The following is a 9,806-nucleotide window of genomic DNA, read 5'->3' on the forward strand; positions in this document are numbered from 1 at the left end:
GGACCTCAAACTTTACATCTGTTTAGAGCCTCCTTCAAGCTTGAGATGTGCGAAATTTCACTTGGAAATGAGGAAAATTGGGCGAGAAATGCATACAAGTGTCAGAAAATCTTTAAAGTCGATTATCTCGGAAATTATAAGAGATAGGGACCTCAAACTTTACATCTGTTTAGAGCCTCATTCAAGCTTGAGATGTGCGAAATTTCACTTGGAAATGAGGAAAATTGGGCGAGAAATGCATACAAGTGTCAGAAAATCTTTAAAGTCGATTATCTCGGAAACTATGAGAGATAGGGACCTCAAACTTTACATCGGTTTAGAGCCTCCTTCAAGCTTGAGATGTGCAAAATTTCACTTGGAAATGAGGAAAATTGGAAGAGAAATGCATACAAGTGTCAGAAAATCTTTAAAGTCGATTATCTCGGAAACTATGAGAGATAGGGACCTTAAACTTTACATCTGTTTAGAGCCTCCTTCAAGCTTGAGATGTGCAAAATTTCACTTGGAAATGAGGAAAATTGGAATAGAAATGCATACAAGTGTCAGAAAATCTTTAAAGTCGATTATCTCGGAAATTATAAGAGATAGGGACCTCAAACTTTACATCTGTTTAGAGCCTCCTTCAAGCTTGAGATGTGCAAAATTTCACTTGGAAATGAGGAAAATTGGAAGAGAAATGCATACAAGTGTCAGAAAATCATTAAAGTCGATTATCTCGGAAACTATGAGAGATAGGGACCTCAAACTTTACATCTGTTTAGAGCCTCCTTCAAGCTTGAGATGTGCGAAATTTCACTTGGAAATGAGGAAAATTGGGCGAGAAATGCATACAAGTGTCAGAAAATCTTTAAAGTCGATTATCTCGGAAACTATGAGAGATAGGGACCTCAAACTTTACATCTGTTTAGAGCCTCCTTCAAGCTTGAGATGTGCGAAATTTCACTTGGAAATGAGGAAAATTGGAAGAGAAATGCATACAAGTGTCAGAAAATCTTTAAAGTCGATTATCTCGGAAACTATGAGAGATAGGGACCTCAAACTTTACATCTCTTTAGAGCCTCCTTCAAGCTTGAGATGTGCAAAATTTCACTTGGAAATGAGGAAAATTGGGCGAGAAATGCATACAAGTGTCAGAAAATCTTTAAAGTCGATTATCTCGGAAACTATGAGAGATAGGGACCTCAAACTTTACATCTGTTTAGAGCCTCCTTCAAGCTTGAGATGTGCGAAATTTCACTTGGAAATGAGGAAAATTGGGCGAGAAATGCATACAAGTGTCAGAAAATCTTTAAAGTCGATTATCTCGGAAATTATAAGAGATAGGGACCTCAAACTTTACATCTGTTTAGAGCCTCCTTCAAGCTTGAGATGTGCGAAATTTCACTTGGAAATGAGGAAAATTGGAAGAGAAATGCATACAAGTGTCAGAAAATCTTTAAAGTCGATTATCTCGGAAACTATGAGAGATAGGGACCTCAAACTTTACATCTGTTTAGAGCCTCCTTCAAGCTTGAGATGTGCAAAATTTCACTTGGAAATGAGGAAAATTGGGCGAGAAATGCATACAAGTGTCAGAAAATCTTTAAAGTCGATTATCTCGGAAACTATGAGAGATAGGGACCTCAAACTTTACATCTGTTTAGAGCCTCCTTCAAGCTTGAGATGTGCGAAATTTCACTTGGAAATGAGGAAAATTGGGCGAGAAATGCATACAAGTGTCAGAAAATCTTTAAAGTCGATTATCTCGGAAATTATAAGAGATAGGGACCTCAAACTTTACATCTGTTTAGAGCCTCCTTCAAGCTTGAGATGTGCGAAATTTCACTTGGAAATGGGGAGAATTGGGCGAGCGATGCATACAAGTGTCAGAAAATCTTTAAAGTCGATTATCTCGGAAACTATGAGAGATAGGGACCTCAAACTTTACATCTGTTTAGAGCCCCTTCAAGCTTGAGATGTGCAAAATTTCACTTGGAAATGAGGAAAATTGGAAGAGAAATGCATACAAGTGTCAGAAAATCTTTAAAGTCGATTATCTCGGAAACTATGAGAGATAGGGACCTCAAACTTTACATCTGTTTAGAGCCTCCTTCAAGCTTGAGATGTGCAAAATTTCACTTGGAAATGAGGAAAATTGGAAGAGAAATGCATACAAGTGTCAGAAAATCTTTAAAGTCGATTATCTCGGAAACTATGAGAGATAGGGACCTTAAACTTTACATCTCTTTAGAGCCTCCTTCAAGCTTGAGATGTGCGAAATTTCACTTGGAAATGGGGAAAATTGGGCGAGAAATGCATACAAGTGTCAGAAAATCTTTAAAGTCGATTATCTCGGAAACTATGAGAGATAGGGACCTTAAACTTTACATCTCTTTAGAGCCTCCTTCAAGCTTGAGATGTGCAAAATTTCACTTGGAAATGAGGAAAATTGGAAGAGAAATGCATACAAGTGTCAGAAAATCTTTAAAGTCGATTATCTCGGAAACTATGAGAGATAGGGACCTCAAACTTTACATCTGTTTAGAGCCTCCTTCAAGCTTGAGATGTGCAAAATTTCACTTGGAAATGAGGAAAATTGGGCGAGAAATGCATACAAGTGTCAGAAAATCTTTAAAGTCGATTATCTCGGAAACTATGAGAGATAGGGACCTCAAACTTTACATCTGTTTAGAGCCTCCTTCAAGCTTGAGATGTGCGAAATTTCACTTGGAAATGAGGAAAATTGGGCGAGAAATGCATACAAGTGTCAGAAAATCTTTAAAGTCGATTATCTCGGAAATTATAAGAGATAGGGACCTCAAACTTTACATCTGTTTAGAGCCTCATTCAAGCTTGAGATGTGCGAAATTTCACTTGGAAATGAGGAAAATTGGGCGAGAAATGCATACAAGTGTCAGAAAATCTTTAAAGTCGATTATCTCGGAAACTATGAGAGATAGGGACCTTAAACTTTACATCTGTTTAGAGCCTCCTTCAAGCTTGAGATGTGCAAAATTTCACTTGGAAATGAGGAAAATTGGAAGAGAAATGCATACAAGTGTCAGAAAATCATTAAAGTCGATTATCTCGGAAACTATGAGAGATAGGGACCTCAAACTTTACATCTGTTTAGAGCCTCCTTCAAGCTTGAGATGTGCGAAATTTCACTTGGAAATGAGGAAAATTGGAAGAGAAATGCATACAAGTGTCAGAAAATCTTTAAAGTCGATTATCTCGGAAACTATGAGAGATAGGGACCTTAAACTTTACATCTGTTTAGAGCCTCCTTCAAGCTTGAGATGTGCAAAATTTCACTTGGAAATGAGGAAAATTGGAAGAGAAATGCATACAAGTGTCAGAAAATCTTTAAAGTCGATTATCTCGGAAACTATGAGAGATAGGGACCTCAAACTTTACATCTGTTTAGAGCCTCCTTCAAGCTTGAGATGTGCAAAATTTCACTTGGAAATGAGGAAAATTGGGCGAGAAATGCATACAAGTGTCAGAAAATCTTTAAAGTCGATTATCTCGGAAACTATGAGAGATAGGGACCTCAAACTTTACATCTGTTTAGAGCCTCCTTCAAGCTTGAGATGTGCGAAATTTCACTTGGAAATGAGGAAAATTGGGCGAGAAATGCATACAAGTGTCAGAAAATCTTTAAAGTCGATTATCTCGGAAATTATAAGAGATAGGGACCTCAAACTTTACATCTGTTTAGAGCCTCCTTCAAGCTTGAGATGTGCGAAATTTCACTTGGAAATGGGGAGAATTGGGCGAGCGATGCATACAAGTGTCAGAAAATCTTTAAAGTCGATTATCTCGGAAACTATGAGAGATAGGGACCTCAAACTTTACATCTGTTTAGAGCCCCTTCAAGCTTGAGATGTGCAAAATTTCACTTGGAAATGAGGAAAATTGGAAGAGAAATGCATACAAGTGTCAGAAAATCTTTAAAGTCGATTATCTCGGAAACTATGAGAGATAGGGACCTCAAACTTTACATCTGTTTAGAGCCTCCTTCAAGCTTGAGATGTGCGAAATTTCACTTGGAAATGAGGAAAATTGGGCGAGAAATGCATACAAGTGTCAGAAAATCTTTAAAGTCGATTATCTCGGAAACTATGAGAGATAGGGACCTCAAACTTTACATCTGTTTAGAGCCTCCTTCAAGCTTGAGATGTGCAAAACTTCACTTGGAAATGAGGAAAATTGGAAGAGAAATGCATACAAGTGTCAGAAAATCTTTAAAGTCGATTATCTCGGAAACTATGAGAGATAGGGACCTCAAACTTTACACCTGTTTAGAGCCTCCTTCAAGCTTGAGATGTGCGAAATTTCACTTGGAAATGAGGAAAATTGGGCGAGAAATGCATACAAGTGTCAGAAAATCTTTAAAGTCGATTATCTCGGAAACTATGAGAGATAAGGACCTCAAACTTTACATCTGTTTAGAGCCTCCTTCAAGCTTGAGATGTGCGAAATTTCACTTGGAAATGAGGAAAATTGGGCGAGAAATGCATACAAGTGTCAGAAAATCTTTAAAGTCGATTATCTCGGAAACTATGAGAGATAGGGACCTCATACTTTACATCTGTATAGAGCCTCCTTCAAGCTTGAGATGTGGAAAATTTCACTTGGAAATGGGGAGAATTGGGCGAGCGATGCATACAAGTGTCAGAAAATCTTTAAAGTCGATTATCTCGGAAACTATGAGAGATAGGGACCTCAAACTTTACATCTGTTTAGAGCCTCCTTCAAGCTTGAGATGTGCAAAATTTCACTTGGAAATGAGGAAAATTGGAAGAGAAATGCATAAAATAAATGCATCTGGGAAAGAAGATCTGGGATTTCCTGGAGGAAGCTCCAGGGATCCTCTGACCACAGAAGGTATCTGAAGAGTCTTGGGCATAATATGCAAGAAAATCCCAAAAGATCTGGGATTTCCTGGAGAAAGCTCCAGGAATCCTCTGACCACAGAAGGAATCTGAAGAGTCTTGGGCATAATATGCAAGAAAATCCCAAAAGATCTGGGATTTCCTGGAGAAAGCTCCAGGAATCCTCTGACCACAGAAGGTATCTGAAGAGTCTTGGGCATAATATGCAAGAAAATCCCAAAAGATCTGGGATTTCCTGGAGAAAGCTCCATTAATCCTCTGACCACAGAAGGTATCTGAAGAGTCTTGGGCATAATATGCAAGAAAATCCCAAAAGATCTAGGATTTCTTGGAGGAAGCTCCAGAAATTCTCTGACCACGGAAGGTATCTGAAGAGTCTTGGGCATAATATGCAAGAAAATCCCAAAAGATCTAGGATTTCTTGGAGGAAGCTCCAGAAATTCTCTGACCACGGAAGGTATCTGAAGAGTCTTGGGCATAATATGCAAGAAAATCCCAAAAGATCTGGGATTTCTTGGAGGAAGCTCCAGAAATCCTCTGACCACGGAAGGTATCAGAAGAGTCTTGGGCATAATATGCAAGAAAATCCCAAAAGATCTAGGATTTCTTGGAGGAAGCTCCAGAAATTCTCTGACCACGGAAGGTATCTGAAGAGTCTTGGGCATAATATGCAAGAAAATCCCAAAAGATCTGGGATTTCTTGGAGGAAGCTCCAGAAATCCTCTGACCACGGAAGGTATCTGAAGAGTCTTGGGCATAATATGCAAGAAAATCCCAAAAGATCTAGGATTTCTTGGAGGAAGCTCCAGAAATCCTCTGACCACGGAAGGTATCTGAAGAGTCTTGGGCATAATATGCAAGAAAATCCCAAAAGATCTGGGATTTCTTGGAGGAAGCTCCAGAAATCCTCTGACCACGGAAGGTATCAGAAGAGTCTTGGGCATAATATGCAAGAAAATCCCAAAAGATCTGGGATTTCTTGGAGGAAGCTCCAGAAATCCTCTGACCACGGAAGGTATCAGAAGAGTCTTGGGCATAATATGCAAGAAAATCCCAAAAGATCTGGGATTTCTTGGAGGAAGCTCCAGAAATCCTCTGACCACGGAAGGTATCAGAAGAGTCTTGGGCATAATATGCAAGAAAATCCCAAAAGATCTGGGATTTCTTGGAGGAAGCTCCAGAAATCCTCTGACCACGGAAGGTATCAGAAGAGTCTTGGGCATAATATGCAAGAAAATCCCAAAAGATCTAGGATTTCTTGGAGGAAGCTCCAGAAATTCTCTGACCACGGAAGGTATCTGAAGAGTCTTGGGCATAATATGCAAGAAAATCCCAAAAGATCTAGGATTTCTTGGAGGAAGCTCCAGAAATTCTCTGACCACGGAAGGTATCTGAAGAGTCTTGGGCATAATATGCAAGAAAATCCCAAAAGATCTAGGATTTCTTGGAGGAAGCTCCAGAAATTCTCTGACCACGGAAGGTATCTGAAGAGTCTTGGGCATAATATGCAAGAAAATCCCAAAAGATCTAGGATTTCTTGGAGGAAGCTCCAGAAATCCTCTGACCACGGAAGGTATCAGAAGAGTCTTGGGCATAATATGCAAGAAAATCCCAAAAGATCTGGGATTTCTTGGAGGAAGCTCCAGAAATCCTCTGACCACGGAAGGTATCAGAAGAGTCTTGGGCATAATATGCAAGAAAATCCCAAAAGATCTGGGATTTCTTGGAGGAAGCTCCAGAAATCCTCTGACCACGGAAGGTATCAGAAGAGTCTTGGGCATAATATGCAAGAAAATCCCAAAAGATCTAGGATTTCTTGGAGGAAGCTCCAGAAATTCTCTGACCACGGAAGGTATCTGAAGAGTCTTGGGCATAATATGCAAGAAAATCCCAAAAGATCTGGGATTTCTTGGAGGAAGCTCCAGAAATCCTCTGACCACGGAAGGTATCTGAAGAGTCTTGGGCATAATATGCAAGAAAATCCCAAAAGATCTAGGATTTCTTGGAGGAAGCTCCAGAAATCCTCTGACCACGGAAGGTATCTGAAGAGTCTTGGGCATAATATGCAAGAAAATCCCAAAAGATCTGGGATTTCTTGGAGGAAGCTCCAGAAATCCTCTGACCACAGAAGGTATCAGAAGAGTCTTGGGCATAATATGCAAGAAAATCCCAAAAGATCTGGGATTTCTTGGAGGAAGCTCCAGAAATCCTCTGACCACGGAAGGTATCTGAAGAGTCTTGGGCATAATATGCAAGAAAATCCCAAAAGATCTGGGATTTCTTGGAGGAAGCTCCAGAAATCCTCTGACCACGGAAGGTATCTGAAGAGTCTTGGGCATAATATGCAAGAAAATCCCAAAAGATCTAGGATTTCTTGGAGGAAGCTCCAGAAATCCTCTGACCACGGAAGGTATCTGAAGAGTCTTGGGCATAATATGCAAGAAAATCCCAAAAGATCTGGGATTTCTTGGAGGAAGCTCCAGAAATCCTCTGACCACGGAAGGTATCAGAAGAGTCTTGGGCATAATATGCAAGAAAATCCCAAAAGATCTGGGATTTCTTGGAGGAAGCTCCAGAAATCCTCTGACCACGGAAGGTATCAGAAGAGTCTTGGGCATAATATGCAAGAAAATCCCAAAAGATCTAGGATTTCTTGGAGGAAGCTCCAGAAATCCTCTGACCACGGAAGGTATCAGAAGAGTCTTGGGCATAATATGCAAGAAAATCCCAAAATATCTAGGATTTCTTGGAGGAAGCTCCAGAAATCCTCTGACCACGGAAGGTATCAGAAGAGTCTTGGGCATAATATGCAAGAAAATCCCAAAAGATCTGGGATTTCTTGGAGGAAGCTCCAGAAATCCTCTGACCACGGAAGGTATCTGAAGAGTCTTGGGCATAATATGCAAGAAAATCCCAAAAGATCTAGGATTTCTTGGAGGAAGCTCCAGAAATCCTCTGACCACGGAAGGTATCTGAAGAGTCTTGGGCATAATATGCAAGAAAATCCCAAAAGATCTGGGATTTCTTGGAGGAAGCTCCAGAAATCCTCTGACCACGGAAGGTATCAGAAGAGTCTTGGGCATAATATGCAAGAAAATCCCAAAAGATCTAGGATTTCTTGGAGGAAGCTCCAGAAATCCTCTGACCACGGAAGGTATCAGAAGAGTCTTGGGCATAATATGCAAGAAAATCCCAAAAGATCTAGGATTTCTTGGAGGAAGCTCCAGAAATCCTCTGACCACGGAAGGTATCAGAAGAGTCTTGGGCATAATATGCAAGAAAATCCCAAAAGATCTGGGATTTCTTGGAGGAAGCTCCAGAAATCCTCTGACCACGGAAGGTATCAGAAGAGTCTTGGGCATAATATGCAAGAAAATCCCAAAAGATCTGGGATTTCTTGGAGGAAGCTCCAGAAATCCTCTGACCACGGAAGGTATCAGAAGAGTCTTGGGCATAATATGCAAGAAAATCCCAAAAGATCTAGGATTTCTTGGAGGAAGCTCCAGAAATCCTCTGACCACGGAAGGTATCAGAAGAGTCTTAGGCATAATATGCAAGAAAATCCCAAAAGATCTAGGATTTCTTGGAGGAAGCTCCAGAAATCCTCTGACCACGGAAGGTATCTGAAGAGTCTTGGGCATAATATGCAAGAAAATCCCAAAAGATCTGGGATTTCTTGGAGGAAGCTCCAGAAATCCTCTGACCACGGAAGGTATCTGAAGAGTCTTGGGCATAATATGCAAGAAAATCCCAAAAGATCTAGGATTTCTTGGAGGAAGCTCCAGAAATCCTCTGACCACGGAAGGTATCTGAAGAGTCTTGGGCATAATATGCAAGAAAATCCCAAAAGATCTGGGATTTCTTGGAGGAAGCTCCAGAAATCCTCTGACCACGGAAGGTATCAGAAGAGTCTTGGGCATAATATGCAAGAAAATCCCAAAAGATCTGGGATTTCTTGGAGGAAGCTCCAGAAATCCTCTGACCACGGAAGGTATCTGAAGAGTCTTGGGCATAATATGCAAGAAAATCCCAAAAGATCTAGGATTTCTTGGAGGAAGCTCCAGAAATCCTCTGACCACGGAAGGTATCTGAAGAGTCTTGGGCATAATATGCAAGAAAATCCCAAAAGATCTGGGATTTCTTGGAGGAAGCTCCAGAAATCCTCTGACCACGGAAGGTATCAGAAGAGTCTTGGGCATAATATGCAAGAAAATCCCAAAAGATCTGGGATTTCTTGGAGGAAGCTCCAGAAATCCTCTGACCACGGAAGGTATCAGAAGAGTCTTGGGCATAATATGCAAGAAAATCCCAAAAGATCTGGGATTTCTTGGAGGAAGCTCCAGAAATCCTCTGACCACGGAAGGTATCAGAAGAGTCTTGGGCATAATATGCAAGAAAATCCCAAAAGATCTAGGATTTCTTGGAGGAAGCTCCAGAAATTCTCTGACCACGGAAGGTATCTGAAGAGTCTTGGGCATAATATGCAAGAAAATCCCAAAAGATCTAGGATTTCTTGGAGGAAGCTCCAGAAATCCTCTGACCACGGAAGGTATCTGAAGAGTCTTGGGCATAATATGCAAGAAAATCCCAAAAGATCTAGGATTTCTTGGAGGAAGCTCCAGAAATTCTCTGACCACGGAAGGTATCTGAAGAGTCTTGGGCATAATATGCAAGAAAATCCCAAAAGATCTGGGATTTCTTGGAGGAAGCTCCAGAAATCCTCTGACCACAGAAGGTATCAGAAGAGTCTTGGGCATAATATGCAAGAAAATCCCAAAAGATCTAGGATTTCTTGGAGGAAGCTCCAGAAATTCTCTGACCACGGAAGGTATCTGAAGAGTCTTGGGCATAATATGCAAGAAAATCCCAAAAGATCTAGGATTTCTTGGAGGAAGCTCCAGAAATCCTCTGACCACGGAAGGTATCTGA

Source organism: Phlebotomus papatasi, chromosome 1, assembly GCF_024763615.1.
Source record: "Phlebotomus papatasi isolate M1 chromosome 1, Ppap_2.1, whole genome shotgun sequence".
Classification (NCBI taxonomy): domain Eukaryota; kingdom Metazoa; phylum Arthropoda; class Insecta; order Diptera; family Psychodidae; genus Phlebotomus; species Phlebotomus papatasi.